Raw genomic sequence first — 16,619 nt, forward strand, 5'->3', positions numbered from 1 at the left:
TGGCTGGGTTGCGCGCCTTGGTGGGCACCATGCAGTGCACGAAGTCGGAGCCCGGATTGCCCCGGGCGCGCACCTCCGCCAGGGTGGGCACCTTGGTGCGCACAACTTGCCTGGGCTGCGCACCAGGAAGGGCTCAAGATGGCACCCGCGTTCCGTTTTTTTCACTATCTTTCAGAACGGAAATTTTAAAATCTCGTTTTTTTTTGCCTTTTCTGGAAATTAGTGAAGGCAGCGCATCAAAGGTGCGCAACGCTGGTGCGAACCTGGGAGCGCTCCGATGTGTGCTCCAAGGTGCGGCGTGCACGAAGTCGGACCCCGGTTTGCCCCGGGTGCGCACCTCGCGTGCACCTTGGTGCGCACACCTTGGCTGGGTTGCGCGCCCTGGTGGGCACCATGGTGCGCACCAAGGAGCGCTCCGAAGTGTGCTCCAAGGTGCGGCGTGCACGAAGTCGGAGCCCGGTTTGCCCCGGGTGCGCACCTCGCGTGCACCTTCGCCGCGGTGGGCACCATGGCGTGCACGAAGTCGGAGCCCGGTTTGCCCCGGGTGCGCACCTCGCGTGCACCTTCGCCGGGGTGGGCACCTTGGTGTGCAGACCTTGGCTGGGTTGCGCGCCCTGGTGGGCACCATGGTGCGCACCAAGGAGCGCTCCGAAGTGTGCTCCAAGGTGCGGCCTGCACGAAGTCGGAGCCCGGTTTGCCCCGGGTGTGCACCTCGGGTGGGCACCTTGGTGCGCATGCCTTGCCTGGGCTGCGCACCAGGGCGGGCTCAAGATGGCACCCGCGTTCCTTTTTTTTCACTATCTTTCAAAACGGAAATTTTAAAATCTCATTTTTTTTTGCCTTTTTCTGGAAATTAGTGAAGGCAGCGCATCAAAGGTGCGCACCTCGCTGCCCACCACGGTGCGCAACGCCGGTGGGCACCCGGGAGTGCTTCGAAGTGTGCTCCAAGGTGCTGCGTGCACGTTGTCGGAGCCCGGTTTGCCCCGGGTGCGCACCTCGCGTGCACCTTCGTCGGGGTGGGCACCTTGGCTGGGTTTGCCCCGGCTGCGCTCCGAAGCGGGGTTATTGGAGCGCCGCCTCTTTTTTTGTCGGAGCGTTTGGTGGGGTTTCTCGCATTGGCTCTTCCGAGGCCCGGTTGCCACCCTGGCGCGCACGAAGTCGGAAGTAGGGTTAATTGCCCGGGTGCGCACCTTTGCCAGGGTGGGCACCTTACCTGGGCTGCGCACCAGGGCGGGCTCAAGATGGCACGCGCGTTCCGTTTTTTTCACTATCTTTCAAAACGGAAATTTTAAAATCTCCTTTTTTTTTTGCCTTTTCTGGAAATTAGTGAAGGCAGCGCATCAAAGGTGCGCACCTCGCTGCCCACCTTGGTGTGCTCTGAGGTGCGCACCCGGGAGCGCTACGAAGTGTGCTCCAAGGTGCGGCGTGCACGTTGTCGGAGCCCGGTTTGCCCCGGGTGCGCACCTCGCCTGCACCTTGGCCGGGGTGGGCACCTTGGCTGGGTTTGCCCAGGGTGCGCTCCGAAGCGGGGTTACTGGAGCGCCCCCTCTTTTTTTGTCAGAGCGTTTGGTGGGGTTTCTCGCATTGGCTCTTCCCAGGCCCGGTTGTTGGGTGCGCTCCCACCCTGGCGCGCGCGAAGTTGGAAGTTGGGTTAATTGCCCGGGCGCGCACCTTCGCCAGGGTGGGCACCTTGGTGCGCACACCTTGGCTGGGCTGCGCACCAGGGCGGGCTCAAGATGGCACCAGCATTCCCTTTTTCTCACTATCTTTCAAAACGGAAATTTTAAAATCTCGTTTTTTTTTTGCCTTTTATGGAAATTAGTGAAGGCATCGCATCAAAGGTGCGCACCTCGCTGCCCACCTTGGTGTGCTCCGAGGTGCCCACCACGGTGCGCAACGCCGGTGCGAACCCGGGAGCGCCCCGATGTGTGCTCCAAGGTGCGGCGTGCACGAAGTCGGACCCCGGTTTGCCCCGGGTGCGCACCTCGCGTGCACCTTGGTGCGCACACCTTGGCTGGGTTGCGCGGCCTGGTGGGCACCATGGTGCGCACCAAGGAGCGCTCCGAAGTGTGCTCCAAGGTGCGGCGTGCACGAAGTCGGAGCCCGGTTTGCCCCGGGTACGCACCTCGCGTGCACCTTCGCCGGGGTGGGCACCTCGGCTGGGTTGCGCGCCCTGGTGCGCACCAAGGAGCGCTCCGAAGTGTGCTCCAAGGTGCGGCGTGCACGAAGTCGGAGCCCGGTTTGCCCCGGGTGCGCACCTTCGCCGCGGTGCGCACCATGGCGTGCACGAAGTCGGAGCCCGGTTTGCCCCGGGTGCGCACCTCGCGTGCACCTTCGGCGGGGTTGCGCGCCCTGGTGGGCACCATGGTGCGCACCAAGGAGCGCTCCGAAGTGTGCTCCAAGGTGCGGCGTGCACGAAGTCGGAGCCCGGTTTGCCCCGGGTGCGCACCTCGCGTGCACCTTCGGCGGGGTTGCGCGCCCTGGTGGGCACCATGGTGCGCACCAAGGAGCGCTCCGAAGTGTGCTCCAAGGTGCGGCGTGCACGAAGTCGGAGCCCGGTTTGCCCCGGGTGCGCACCTCGCGTGCACCTTCGCCGCGGTGGGCACCATGGCGTGCACGAAGTCGGAGCCCGGTTTGCCCCGGGTGCGCACCTCGCGTGCACCTTCGCCGGGGTGGGCACCTCGGCTGGGTTGCGCGCCCTGGTGCGCACCAAGGAGCGCTCCGAAGTGTGCTCCAAGGTGCGGCGTGCACGAAGTCGGAGCCCGGTTTGCCCCGGGTGCGCACCTCGCGTGCACCTTCGCCAGGGTGGGCACCTCGGTGCGCACACCTTCTCAATGTTTTCTTGCCTTTTCTGGAAATTGGTGAAGGCAGCGCATCAAAGGTGCGCACCTCGGTGTGCTCCGAGGTGCGAACCCGAGAGCGCTCCGAGGTGCCCACGAAGTCGAAAGTCGGGTTAATTGCATTGTTTTCCCCGGGTGCGCTCCGAGGTGCGCAACATCGGCGCGCACCAAGGAGGGCTCCGAAGTGTGCTCCAAGGTGCGCACGATGGCGTGCACCTCTGGTGCGCACGATTCGGAGCTCGGTTTGACCGGGGTGCGCACACCTTGGCTGGGTTGCGCACCTTTTGTGCGCTCCAAGGTGCGCACGAAGTCGGAGCTCGGTTTGCCCCGGGTGCGCACCTTCGCCAGGGTGCGCACCTTGATGCGCACGCCTTGGCTGGGCTGCGCACCTTGGTGGGCGCCATGGTGCGCACCTTTCGTGCGCTCCAAGGTGCGCACGAAGTCGGAGCTCGGTTTGCCCCGGGTGCGCACCTTGGTGGGCGCCATGGTGCACTCCGAGGTGCCCAAGATTGGTGCGCACCAAGGAGCGCTCCGAAGTGCGCTCCAAGGTGCGCGCGAAGTCGAAAGTTGGGTTAATTGTCCGGTTTGCCTCGGGTGCGCACCTTGCGTGCACCTTCGCCAGGGTGGGCGCCTTGGTGCGCACACCTTGGCTGGGCTGCGCACACCTTGGCACCCGCGTTTCCTTCATTTTAAATTTTTTTTTTTTACAATCTCTCAAGTGGGAAATTCTATAATCTCAACTTTTTTTGCCTTTTCAGGAAACTTTTGAATGGAGCGCATCATTGGTGCGCTCCGAAGTGTGCTCCAAAGCTCTCTCCAGCTGCGTGCACCTGCCCCGGCCGCGCACCCGGCCCCGCCCAGCTTCGCTCACCTGTCCCGGGCGTCTGGTGCGGAACCTTAGAGTAAGAAACATCACCGTGCACCTTGGCCAACGTGCGCGACTCGACCGAGCGCGCACTGGCCGAGGTGCACACCGATTTCACCTGGGTGCGCGCGCAGCACCTCGGGCGCACCGGGGTGCGCGCACAACGCCCGGGTTGCACCGTGGCCTGTGTGCTCGGGGCGCCTCGGGTGCGCGCTCGGTGTCGCCCCCCGCGCGCGCGGTAGTGCGGGCAGCGCACCCCGGCCCGGCCCGGCCCCGACGAGAACGCAAACGGGCAAAAGGTTTATTCAAATAGCATTGCGACGCCCGGCGAAAAACTAAAAAAGGGTGCAACACCGGGACTTCCCGGGAGGTCACCCATCCCAGTACTACTCCGGCCCAAGCGCGCTTAACTGCGGAGTTCTGATGGGATCCGGTGCACTAATGCTGGTATGATCGCACCCGTTATGAGCTTGTCGCAGTGTGTACTTAGCAAACCGCGACCCACGTGCGAATCCACCCCGGCCACCCACCCCCGTCGAGGTGCACACCCTCCCTCGCGAAGTGCGCCCCGTTCGCCAAGTGTGAGCCCTGCCCGGGTGCGCGCACCTTGCTAGGGCGTCGGGTGTGCACCCGGCCCGGCCTACGTGCGTGCACCTGGAGGGGGCGTCGTGTGCGTGCAGTGTCCCGTCTGCAACGCGGTGCCCACACACCACCTCGGGCGCAACGACCTGCGCTCACATGTGGGCCGAGTGCACCTTGGTGCATGTTCGGGGCGCCTCGGGTGCACGCTCGATCTTGCCCCGGTGCACCAAGGCGCTCGGTTTGCCCCGGGTGCGCACTTGGTGCAAGGTGGGCACCCAAAATAGGGATCAAGCACCAAAACACAAGTTTCGGGATGCAAAATGGGACCCAAGGACCACAAATGCGTTCCAAGACCCATGATGGGTCCACGAGAACAAAAATGTGTTCCGAGACTTAATAAACAAATATTGGGTTTTAGGAGAAGAAACATGCTCTGATGCCCAAAACGAGAATCGACCCCGAAAAGGCCACAGGCCAAAAGTGGGATGCGAGACAAAAAAAAATGGGACCCGAGGACCAAAATTGGGTTCCCAGGTCGAAGACAGGGCAACCGGACAAGAAACGACCTCTAAGGCTCGAAATGAGTCCCGACGACTAAAACTTGACAAGAAGCACCCATCAGGCACCCAACTCGACACCCATGGGATGCCGACCCACCCGGGCTTCCACCTAGCACACCTTGGCACCCACCCACCCTCGCACCCAACCTCGCACCCAACTTAGCACCTTTGAACCCACATTGGCACTCACCCTGACCCTGGCACCTTGGAACCCACATTGGCACTCACCTTGACCCTGGCACCCACCTTTGCACTCACCTTGGGACCCACCCTGGCTCCCACCTCGGCACCCACCCAGACACCCACCTTGGTTCCTTGGCACCCACCTTGGATCCTTGGCACCCACCCCGACACCCACCTTGGCACGCAACTTGGCTACTTGCCACCCACCTTGGCTCCTTGACGCCCACCCCGACAACCACCCCGTGACCTACCCTGGCTAGGGTTGGTGCACACCCACCCTGGTGCCCACCTTGGCACCCACCCTATGACCCACCTTGGCACGCACCTTAGTACCCACCCCGTTACCCACCCTAGGACCCACCCCGTGACCCACCTTGGCCAGGGTGGGTGCACCCACCCTGGTGCCCACCTTGGCACCCACCCATCCTAGCACCCAGCCTGTGACCGGGCTTGGAACCCAACCTTGCACCCGCACCCGTCTTGGCCAGTGTGGGTGCGCACCCATCCTGGCACCCACGTTGTGACACACCCTTTAACCCACGCACCCTAGCACCCACGTTGGCACCCACCTTGGAACCCAACCTAGCAACTTGGCACCCACCCCGTGACCCACCTTGGCATCCACCATAGCAGTCGCCGACTTGGCACCCACCTCGGCACCCACCTTGACACTTGTGGACCCACCTTGCCACTCACCCTAGCATCGACCCATCCTAGCACCCACCCTGGCACCTTTGCACCCTAGCACTCACCCATCCTAGCACCTAACCTGTGACCCACCTTGACACTCACCCTCGCACCCACCTTGGAACCCAACCTAGCACCCACCCACCCTGACACCAACCCTAGCACCTACCCACCCTTGCACCCACCCTGTGACCCATCTTGGCACCCACCCATCCTACCACTCAACCTATCACCCACCTTCTCACCCACCTTGGCATCCACCTTAGCACCCACCCACACTGGCACCTTGGCACCCACCTCGGGCAAGGTGGGTGCACACCCACCCTGGCACCCAATTTAGAACCCACCGAGCATGTTACCCACCTTGGCACCCACATTGCAGCCCACCCTAGTACCCACCCTATGACCCACATTGGCATCCACACCCTAGCACCCAGGCACCTCGACACCCGCCTTGACACCCACCCTAGCACTGAACCTGTGACCCACCTTGGAACTCACCCTAGAACCCACCCACCCTGTGAACCACCTTGGCATCCACCTTAGCACCCACCCACCTTGGCACCCACTCTAGCACTCACCCATCCTAACACCCAACTTGTTACCCACCTTGGCACCCGCCCTCGCGTCCACCTTGAAACCCACCCTAGCACCCACCCACGCAGGAGCCCACCTTGGCACCCAACCTAACACCCACGCATCCTGGCACCCAACTTGTGACCCACCTTGGAACCCACCCTAGTACCCACCTTTGAACCCACTATATCACCAACCCACCTTGGCACCCACCCTATGACCCTCTTTGGAATCCACCCTAGCACGCACCCACCCTGGCACCCACCATGGAGCGCACCCTAGCACCCACCCACCTCGGCACGCACCTCAACACCCACCTTGGTGTGCGCACTGCGCCAACCTCTCAAAGACCCTATGTGGTGCGCTCCAAAGTGTACACCTTTGGTGCGCTCCAAGGTGCGCACCTTTGGTGCACACCGAGGTGCACACCAAAGTGTGCACCGAGGTGAGCACCAAAGTGCACTCCAGGGTGCACACCAAGGCGTGCACCTTTGGTGCGGTCAATGCAAACGAATTCGGAAGTTGGGGTCGATGTCCTAATCGCTGCTGCAGACTACACGTATGAGAATCGGACAAATAGCTTTATATAGGGGAGGTGTTGCGTTTGATGGGTCGACTCCCCTGGTTGTGTGCACTGCACCAACTTCAAAGACCCTGTCTTGTTTAAGAAGTCAAAAGTTGGGGTGGATGTCCTAATCATTGCTGCAGTCTACGCATGTATGAGAATCAGACAAATAGCTTATATAGGGGAGGTGTTGCATTCGGTGGGTTGACTCCCCTGGTTGTGCGCACTGCGCCAACCTCAAAGACCCCGCATAGCAGAAGAAGTCGGAAGTCGGATTTTGGTGAGCACCAAGGCGTGCACCTTTGGTGCGGTCAACGCAGACGAATTCAGAAGTTGGGGTGGATGTCCTAATCGTTGTTGCAGGCTACACATGTATGAGAATCAGACAAATAGCTTATATAGGGGAGGTGTTGGGTTTGATGGGTCAACTCCCTTGGTTGTGCGCATTACGCCAACCTCAAAGACCTTGTTTTCGTTAAGAAGTCAAAAGTTGGGGTCAATGTCCTAATGGCTCCTGCAGGCTACACATGTATGAGAATCGGACAAATAGCTTATATAGGGGAGGTGTTGGGTTTGATGGGTCGACTCCCCTGGTTGTGCGCATTACGTCAACCTCAAAGACCTTGTTTTCGTTAAGAAGTCAAAAGTTGGGGTCGATGTCCTAATTGCTCCTGTAGACTACACATGTATGAGAATCAGACAAATAGCTTATATAGGGGAGGTGTTGGGTTTGATGGGTTGACTCCCCTAGTTGTTCGCATTACACCAACCTCAAAGACCTTGTTTTCGTTTAGAAGCCGAAAGTTGGGGTCGATGTCCTAATTGCTCCTGCAGGCTACGCATGTATGAGAATCAGACAAATAGCTTATATAGGGGAGGTGTTGGGTTTGATGGGTCGACTCCCCTGGTTGTGCGCATTGCGCCAACCTCAAAGACCCTGCATTGCGGATGAAGTCGAAAGTCAGAGTTTGGTGTGCTACAAGGTGTGGTCGAAGGTGCTCACCTAGGTGTGCACCTTTGGAGCACAGGAAAAGTGCCCTCCAAAAGTGCGCACCTTTGGAGTGCACAAAAGTGCCCTCCAAAAGTGCGCACCTTTGGAGCGCAGAAAAGTGCCCTCCAAAAAGTGCCCTCCAAAAGTGCGCACCTTTGGAGCGCAGAAAAGTGCCCTCCAAAAAGTGCCCTCCAAAAGTGCGCACCTTTGGAGCGCAGAAAAGTGCCCTCCAAAAAGTGCCCTCCAAAAGTGCGCACCTTTGGAGCGCAGAAAAGTGCCCTCCAAAAAGTGCCCTCCAAAAGTGCGCACCTTTGGAGCGCAGAAAAGTGCCCTCCAAAAAGTGCCCTCCAAAAGTGCGCACCTTTGGAGCGCAGAAAAGTGCCCTCCAAAAAGTGCCCTCCAAAAGTGCGCACCTTTGGAGCGCAGAAAAGTGCCCTCCAAAAGTGCGCACCTTTGGAGCGCAGAAAAGTGCCCTCCAAAAAGTGCCCTCCAAAAGTGCGCACCTTTGGAGCGCAGAAAAGTGCCCTCCAAAAAGTGCCCTCCAAAAAGTGCCCTCCAAAAGTGCGCACCTTTGGAGCGCAGAAAAGTGCCCTCCAAAAGTGCGCACCTTTGGAGCGCACAAAAGTGCCCTCCAAAAGTGCGCACTTTTGGTGCGCACCAAGGCGCTGGTTCGGTCGTTGCAGGCGAGTTCGGAAGTTGGGGTCGATGTCCTGAGCGGAGGTGCAAACTACACAGGTGTCGGAATCGGACAAATAGCTTATATAGGGGAGGTGTATGCTTCGATGGGTCGACTCCCCAGGTTGAGCGCACCGCGCCAACCTCAAAGACCCTACGGTATGGATGAAGTCGGAAGTTGGGTCCGATGACCGATTCGATTAGTAGGTATGCTCATGAGGTCGGAATTTGGGTCCGATGACCTGCCATGTGCAGGAAGGCGAATGTTGACACTGTGCGTTGCAAGGTGCACACCAAGGCGCTGGTGCGGTCTTTTTAGTCGAGTTCGGAAGTTGGTGTCGATGTCCTGATCGGAGGTGCAAGCTACACAGGTGTGGGAATCGGACAAATAGCTTATATAGGGGAGGTGTATGCTTCGTTGGGTCGACTCCCCGGGTTGAGCGCACCGCGCCAACCTCAAAGACCCTACGGTATGGATGAAGTCGGAAGTTGGGTCCGATGACCGATTCGATATGTAGGCATACTCGCGAGGTCGGAATTTGGGTCCGATGACCTGCCACGTGCAGGAAGGCGAATGTTGGCACTGTGCGTTGCAAGGTGCGCACCAAGGCGCTGGTTCGGTCGTTGGAGGCGAGTTCGGAAGTTGGGGTCGATGTCTTGATCGGAGGTGCAAACTACACAGGTGTGGGAATCGGACAAATAGCTTATATAGGGGAGGTGTATGCTTCGTTGGGTCGACTCCCCGGGTTGAGCGCACCGCGCCAACCTCAAAGACCCTACGGTATGGATGAAGTCGGAAGTTGGGTCCGATGACCGATTCGATATGTAGGCATACTCGCGAGGTCGGAATTTGGGTCCGATGACCTGCCATGTGCAGGAAGGCGAATGTTGGGACTGTGCGTCGCAAGGTGCGCACCAAGGCGCTGGTGCCGTCGTTGCAGTCGAGTTCGGAAGTTGGGGTCGATGTCCTGGTCAGAGGTGCAAACTACACAGGTGTGGGAATCGGACAAATAGCTTATATAGGGGAGGTGTATGCTTCGATGGGTCGACTCCCTGGGTTGAGCGCACCGCGCCAACCTCAAAGACCCTACAGTATGGATGAAGTCGGAAGTTGGGTCCGATGACCGATTCGATACGTAGGCATATTGGCGAGGTCTGAATTTGTGTCCGATGACCTGCCATGCGCAGGAAGGCGGAATTTGGGTCCGATGACCGAGTTGATGGCGTGCCATGCGCAGAAAGGCGGAATTTGGGTCCGATGACCGAGTTGATGTTGATGGCCCGCCATGCACAGGAAGGCGGAATTTGGGTCCGATGACCGATTTGAAGGCGTGCCATACGCAAAAAGGCGGAGTTTGGGTCCGATGACCGAGTTGATATTGATGGCCCGCCATGCGCAGGAAGGCGGAATTTGGGTCCGATGACCTGACATACGCATGGAGTCCGACTCGGGGGCCGATGTTCGATTCGATGACTTGCATTGTGGGTAAAGTCGGAAGTTGTGGTCTTTGACCCGATTCGATGACCAGACTTCGGCTGCTTGAGAATCGGACAAATAACTTATATAGGGGAGGTAGTGTTCTCGAGCATCCTCCCCCCGTGCCCGTTTATGTCGATTGATGCTGGTGCTCGACTGGTTGGAGCGCTCGGATGCAAAAATCTTGCACCAGGATTTATCGATTGTGATGGACACGGCAAGTCTCCTGATTGCTATGCAGGAGCTCATCGTGAATCTCTATGCGGCCTTGGTATGGACTCGACCTGCGGAATGGTTCGGCAATGGTAGTCGCTCCAACACGTCCTTGCAATGGCCACAGAGGTGATTCGACTAGAGCTCCAGTCTAGCTTTTGGGTTGCTTGGCGGACTGGTATAGCCGCGATCGAGTTCCGGCCATGAACGTTTTAGATAGCTCTTGGGCTTTCTGGGACGGAAGTCGGAAGTTTGGGCTGTTGTCCGATTTGATGACCATTCTTCGGATGTGTGAGAATCGGACAAATAACTTATATAGGGGACTGTGTTGTCTCACGCAGCCCCCTCCGTGCCCCTCTATCTCGACCGATGTTGGTGCTTGAAAGGGTTGGGATCGCTCGGATTTATAAACGTGCACCACCATTTGTCGAGTGTGAGGGACGCGGCAGGTCTCCTAAATGCTATGCGGGCGCTCTCTGAGAATCTCTATCCGGCCTCGACACAGACTAGTCTTGCTGAATGGTTTGGCACTGGTAGTCGATCCAACACGTCGTTGTTGTGGCCGCCTAGGCGATTCGATTCGAGCCCCCGTCTAGCTTTTGGGTTGCTTGGCGGATTTTGCCCTATCCGCAAGTGAGCTCGGTCCCTAAACGTTCGAGAAACCCGATTGCTATGCGCCGACTCTCTTTCTTGCGAGCCTCCATCTAGCTTTTGGGTCTCTACGGAACGGAAGTCGGAATCTGGGACCGTTGTTTGATTCGACGAGGCAGACTACGGTTGTGCGAGAATCGGACAAATAACTTATATAGGGGAGGTGTTGACTGGAGCATTCTCCCCCGTGCCCCTCTAACTCGACCAATGCTGGCGCTCGAACGGTGGTAGCGCTCGGATTTTCATTGAGCGCCAGCATTGGTCGATTTAGAGGGGCATGCGAGATTCCCGAATGCTATGCGAGGGCTCTAACGGAAATGTCTATTGGTTTCGGTATGGATGCAATTGCGAGTGGTTCGGCAAAGGTAGTCGTTCCGATGCGTCCATGTCGTGGCCAAATCGATAATTCGATTTGAGCCCTCGTATAGCATTTGGGTCTCTCGATGTGATTCCGCATTCCAGTCCCTTTGGGCACTGCTTGAGCCGCATCCCAGGGGGTTCCCTTCCCAATAATCTGCCTCGCAACCCGATTGCTATGCGGTGAGGCTCCTCGGCCGCCTCGGAACTATCTGTGTATCAGACGCATCGCGGGATAAGGGGTTGGCAACGGTAGTCGCCCCAAGCGCGTCCGATGCTTGGACCATTCCGAGGCGGCCCTGAAGCCTCTTCCGTCTAGCCGTTGGGTCCTTCTCGCCGCATCCCTCGCCTCGCACCCCGATTGCTATGCGGTGAGGCTCCTCGGCCGCCTCGGAACTATCTGTGTATCGGACGCGTCGCGGGATAAGGGGTTGTCACTGGTAGTCGCCCCAAGCGCGTCCGATGCTTGGACCATTCCGAGGCGGCCCTGAAGCCTCTTCCGTCTAGCCGTTGGGTCCTTCTCGCCGCATCCCTCGCCTCGCACCCCGATTGCTATGCGGTGAGGCTCCTCGGCCGCCTCGGAACTATCTGTGTATCGGACGCGTCGCGGGATAAGGGGTTGTCACTGGTAGTCGCCCCAAGCGCGTCCGATGCTTGGACCATTCCGAGGCGGCCCTGAAGCCTCTTCCGTCTAGCCGTTGGGTCCTTCTCGCCGCATCCCTCGCCTCGCACCCCGATTGCTATGCGGTGAGGCTCCTCGGCCGCCTCGGAACTATCTGTGTATCGGACGCGTCGCGGGATAAGGGGTTGTCATTGGTAGTCGCCCCAAGCGCGTCCGATGCTTGGACCATTCCGAGGCGGCCCTGAAGCCTCTTCCGTCTAGCCGTTGGGTCCTTCTCGCCGCATCCCTCGCCTCGCACCCCGATTGCTATGCGGTGAGGCTCCTCGGCCGCCTCGGAACTATCTGTGTATCGGACGCGTCGCGGGATAAGGGGTTGTCACTGGTAGTCGCCCCAAGCGCGTCCGATGCTTGGACCATTCCGAGGCGGCCCTGAAGCCTCTTCCGTCTAGCCGTTGGGTCCTTCTCGCCGCATCCCTCGCCTCGCACCCCGATTGCTATGCGGTGAGGCTCCTCGGCCGCCTCGGAACTATCTGTGTATCGGACGCGTCGCGGGATAAGGGGTTGTCACTGGTAGTCGCCCCAAGCGCGTTCGATGCTTGGACCATTCCGAGGCGGCCCTGAAGCCTCTTCCGTCTAGCCGTTGGGTCCTTCTCGCCGCATCCCTCGCCTCGCACCCCGATTGCTATGCGGTGAGGCTCCTCGGCCGCCTTGGAACTATCTGTGTATCGGACGCGTCGCGGGATAAGGGGTTGTCACTGGTAGTCGCCCCAAGCGCGTCCGATGCTTGGACCATTCCGAGGCGGACCCGAAGCCTCTTCCGTCTAGCCGTTGGGTCCTTCTCGCCGCATCCTTCGCCTCGCACCCCGATTGCTATGCGGTGAGGCTCCTCGGCCGCCTCGGAACTATCTGTGTATCGGACGCGTCGCGGGATAAGGGGTTGTCACTGGTAGTCGCCCCAAGCGCGTCCGATGCTTGGACCATTCCGAGGCGGACCCGAAGCCTCTTCCGTCTAGCCGTTGGGTCCTTCTCGCCGCATCCCTCGCCTCGCACCCCGATTGCTATGCGGTGAGGCTCCTCGGCCGCCTTGGAACTATCTGTGTATCGGACGCGTCGCGGGATAAGGGGTTGTCACTGGTAGTCGCCCCAAGCGCGTCCGATGCTTGGACCATTCCGAGGCGGACCCGAAGCCTCTTCCGTCTAGCCGTTGGGTCCTTCTCGCCGCATCCCTCGCCTCGCACCCCGATTGCTATGCGGTGAGGCTCCTCGGCCGCCTTGGAACTATCTGTGTATCGGACGCGTCGCGGGATAAGGGGTTGTCACTGGTAGTCGCCCCAAGCGCGTCCGATGCTTGGACCATTCCGAGGCGGACCCGAAGCCTCTTCCGTCTAGCCGTTGGGTCCTTCTCGCCGCATCCCTCGCCTCGCACCCCGATTGCTATGCGGTGAGGCTCCTCGGCCGCCTTGGAACTATCTGTGTATCGGACGCGTCGCGGGATAAGGGGTTGTCACTGGTAGTCGCCCCAAGCGCGTCCGATGCTTGGACCATTCCGAGGCGGCCCCGAAGCCTCTTCCGTGTAGCCGTTGGGTCCTTCTCGCCGCATCCCTCGCCTCGCACCCCGATTGCTATGCGGTGAGGCTCCTCGGCCGCCTTGGAACTATCTGTGTATCGGACGCGTCGCGGGATAAGGGGTTGTCACTGGTAGTCGCCCCAAGCGCGTCCGATGCTTGGACCATTCCGAGGCGGCCCCGAAGCCTCTTCCGTGTAGCCGTTGGGTCCTTCTCGCCGCATCCCTCGCCTCGCACCCCGATTGCTATGCGGTGAGGCTCCTCGGCCGCCTTGGAACTATCTGTGTATCGGACGCGTCGCGGGATAAGGGGTTGTCACTGGTAGTCGCCCCAAGCGCGTCCGATGCTTGGACCATTCCGAGGCGGACCTGAAGCCTCTTCCCTCTAGCCGTTGGGGCTTTCTCGCCGCATCCCTCGCCTCGCACCCTGATTGCTATGCTGTGAGGCTCCTCGGCCGCCTTGGAACTATCTGTGTATCGGACGCATCGCGGGATAAGGGGTTGGCAGTGGTAGTCGCCCCAAGCGCATCCGATGCTTGGACCATTCCGAGGCGGCCCTGCAGCCTCTTCCGTCTAGCCGTTGGGGCCATCTCGCCGCATCCCCCACCTCGCACCACGATTGCTATGCGGTGAGGCTCCTTGGCCGCCTCGGAACTATCTGTGTATCGGACGCATCGCGGGATAAGGGGTTGTCACTGGTAGTCGCCCCAAGCGCGTCCGATGCTTGGACTATTCCGAGGCGGCCCTGCAGCCTCTTCCGTCTAGCCGTTGGGGCCATCTCGCTGCATCCCCCACCTCCTCGGCCGCCTCGGAACTATCTGTGTATCGGACGCATCGCGGGATAAGGGGTTGGCAGTGGTAGTCGCCCCAAGCGCGTCCGATGCTTGGACTATTCCGAGGCAGCCCTGCAGCCTCTTCCGTCTAGCCTTTGGGGCCATCTCGCCGCATCCCTCGCCTCGCACCCCGATTGCTATGCGGTGAGGCTCCTCGGCCGCCTGGGAACTATCTTCGTATCGGACGCATCGCGGGATAAGGGGTTGTCACTGGTAGTCGCCCCAAGCGCGTCCGATGCTTGGACTATTCCGAGGCGGCCCTGTGGCCTCTTCCGTCTAGCCGTTGGGGCCATCTCGCCGCATCCCCCACCTCGCACCCCGATTGCTATGCGGTGAGGCTCTTCGGCCGCCTTGGAACTATCTTCGTATCGGACGCATCGCGGGATAAGGGGTTGTCACTGGTAGTGGCCCCAAGCGCGTCCGATGCTTGGACTATTCCGAGGCGGCCCTGCAGCCTCTTCCGTCTAGCCGTTGGGGCCATCTCGCCGCATCCCCCACCTCGCACCCCGATTGCTATGCGGTGAGGCTCCTCGGCTGCCTTGGAACTATCTTCGTATCGGACGCATCGCGGGATAAGGGGTTGTCACTGGTAGTCGCCCCAAGCGCGTCCGATGCTTGGACTATTCCGACGCGGCCCTGTGGCCTCTTCCGTCTAGCCGTTGGGGCCATCTCGCCGCATCCCCCACCTCGCACCCCGATTGCTATGCGGTGAGGCTCCTCGGCCGCCTTGGAACCATCTTCGTATCGGACGCATCGCGGGATAGGGGGCTGTCACTGGTAGTCGCCCCAAGCGTGTCCGATGCTTGGACCATTCCTAGGCGGCCCTGAAGCCTCTTCCGTCTAGCCGTTGGGGCCTTCCCGCCCCATCCCTCGCCTCGCACCCCCGATTGCTATGCGGTGAGGCTCCTCGGCCGCCTTGGAACCATCTGTGTATCGGACGCATCGCGGGATAAGGGGTTGGCACTGGCAGTCGCCCCAAGCGCGTCCGATGCTTGGACCATTCCGAGGTGGCCCTGAAGCCTCTTCCGTCTAGCCGTTGGGGCCTTCCCGCCCCATCCCTCGCCTCGCACCCCGATTGATATGCGGTGAGGCTCCTCGGCCGCCTTGGAACTATCTGTGTATCGGACGCATCGCGGGATAAGGGGTTGGCACTGGTAGTCGTCCCAATCGCATCCGATGCTTGGACCATTCCGAGGCGGCCCTGCAGCCTCTTCCGTTTAGCCGTCGGGGCCTTCCCGCCGCATCCCTCGCCTCGCATCCCGATTCCTATGCAGTGAGTCTTCTCGGCCGCCGCGGAACTATACCTGTTATTGCTACTGCATCCTTCGGCTGGTAACCTCCTCTGCCGCCTTGGAACGTTCTCTTTGTCGGACGCGTCGCGGGATAAGGGGTTGGCACTGGTAGTCGCCCCAAGCGCGCCCGATGCATAGACCGCTCCGAGTCGACCTTGCTTTCAGCCTCTCACATGCATAGACCTCTCTGAGTCGACCCTGCAGCCTCTCACGTTTAGCCTTTGGAATCTCGCCTCACAACATGATTGCTATCCTTGATGCATCCCTTGCCTCGAGCCCTGATTGCTTTCTTGGCTGCATCCCTCCTCTCCTCACAGCCCGGTTGTCATCACTGCTTCATCCGTCGCTTCATGCATTCTGGCTGCTGGGCCCTTCCCACCGCACACCTCGATTGCTATCTCTTCTGCATCACACACCCCGATTGCTATCTCTGCTACATTCCTCGGCTCTCACTTCTGCATCCTTCGCCTCACACCTCGATTGCTATCAATGCTGCATCCGTAACCTCACACCCCGATTGCTATGCGGGGAGGCTCCTTGGCCGCCTTGGAAATTTCTGTGTGTCGGACGCACCGCGGGATAAGGGGTTGGCACTGGTAGTCGCCCCAAGTGCGCCCGATTCTTAGACCGCTTCGAGGTGACCTCGTAGCCTCTTTCGTCCAGGCTTCCTGCCTTCAACGCCCTTTTTACACCTCGATTTCTATGCGCGGGCTCGTTGGCGTCTATCACCTCTCTGCGAAGAGTGGCACGATGATTGTTGGGGTAAATCGTAGCAGTCCGATCTCTGGCCTTGGGCCATTGTGAGGGCTGATCGATTTCCTGTGCGCATCTCGTGTTCGCCCAGTAACAGACTCGACGACTTGTAATCGGTCTTGTTCCCGATTGTTCCTGGAGGTAGTCTTCGGAACTCTTGGATTTGACCTGTCACTCGAACTGTCCTCTTCCGAGGATGCTTGTGTGTGTGTGCTTGTGCCATTTCCTTGGCGGTATTAACGAGATATTAAAGAGCGGAGTGAGCGCCTCGCCCAGCTATGTTTGGGGCTCTCACTCCCTTACCCGGTGTGCGACCGCTTTGCACGTAGGTTG

At 59.8% G+C, this 16,619-nt stretch overlaps 1 non-coding gene across 1 annotated transcript; it reads right to left on the minus strand.

Annotated features, from left to right (window-relative positions):
* Positions 1-4,047: 4,047 nt before the first annotated feature.
* On the minus strand, positions 4,048-4,166 carry LOC131865557 (5S ribosomal RNA). The gene has a single exon (XR_009364277.1). It is a non-coding gene; the product is annotated as a 5S ribosomal RNA (ribosomal RNA).
* Positions 4,167-16,619: the final 12,453 nt, after the last annotated feature.

Source organism: Cryptomeria japonica, unplaced genomic scaffold (assembly GCF_030272615.1).
Source record: "Cryptomeria japonica unplaced genomic scaffold, Sugi_1.0 HiC_scaffold_114, whole genome shotgun sequence".
Classification (NCBI taxonomy): Eukaryota; Viridiplantae; Streptophyta; class Pinopsida; order Cupressales; family Cupressaceae; genus Cryptomeria; species Cryptomeria japonica.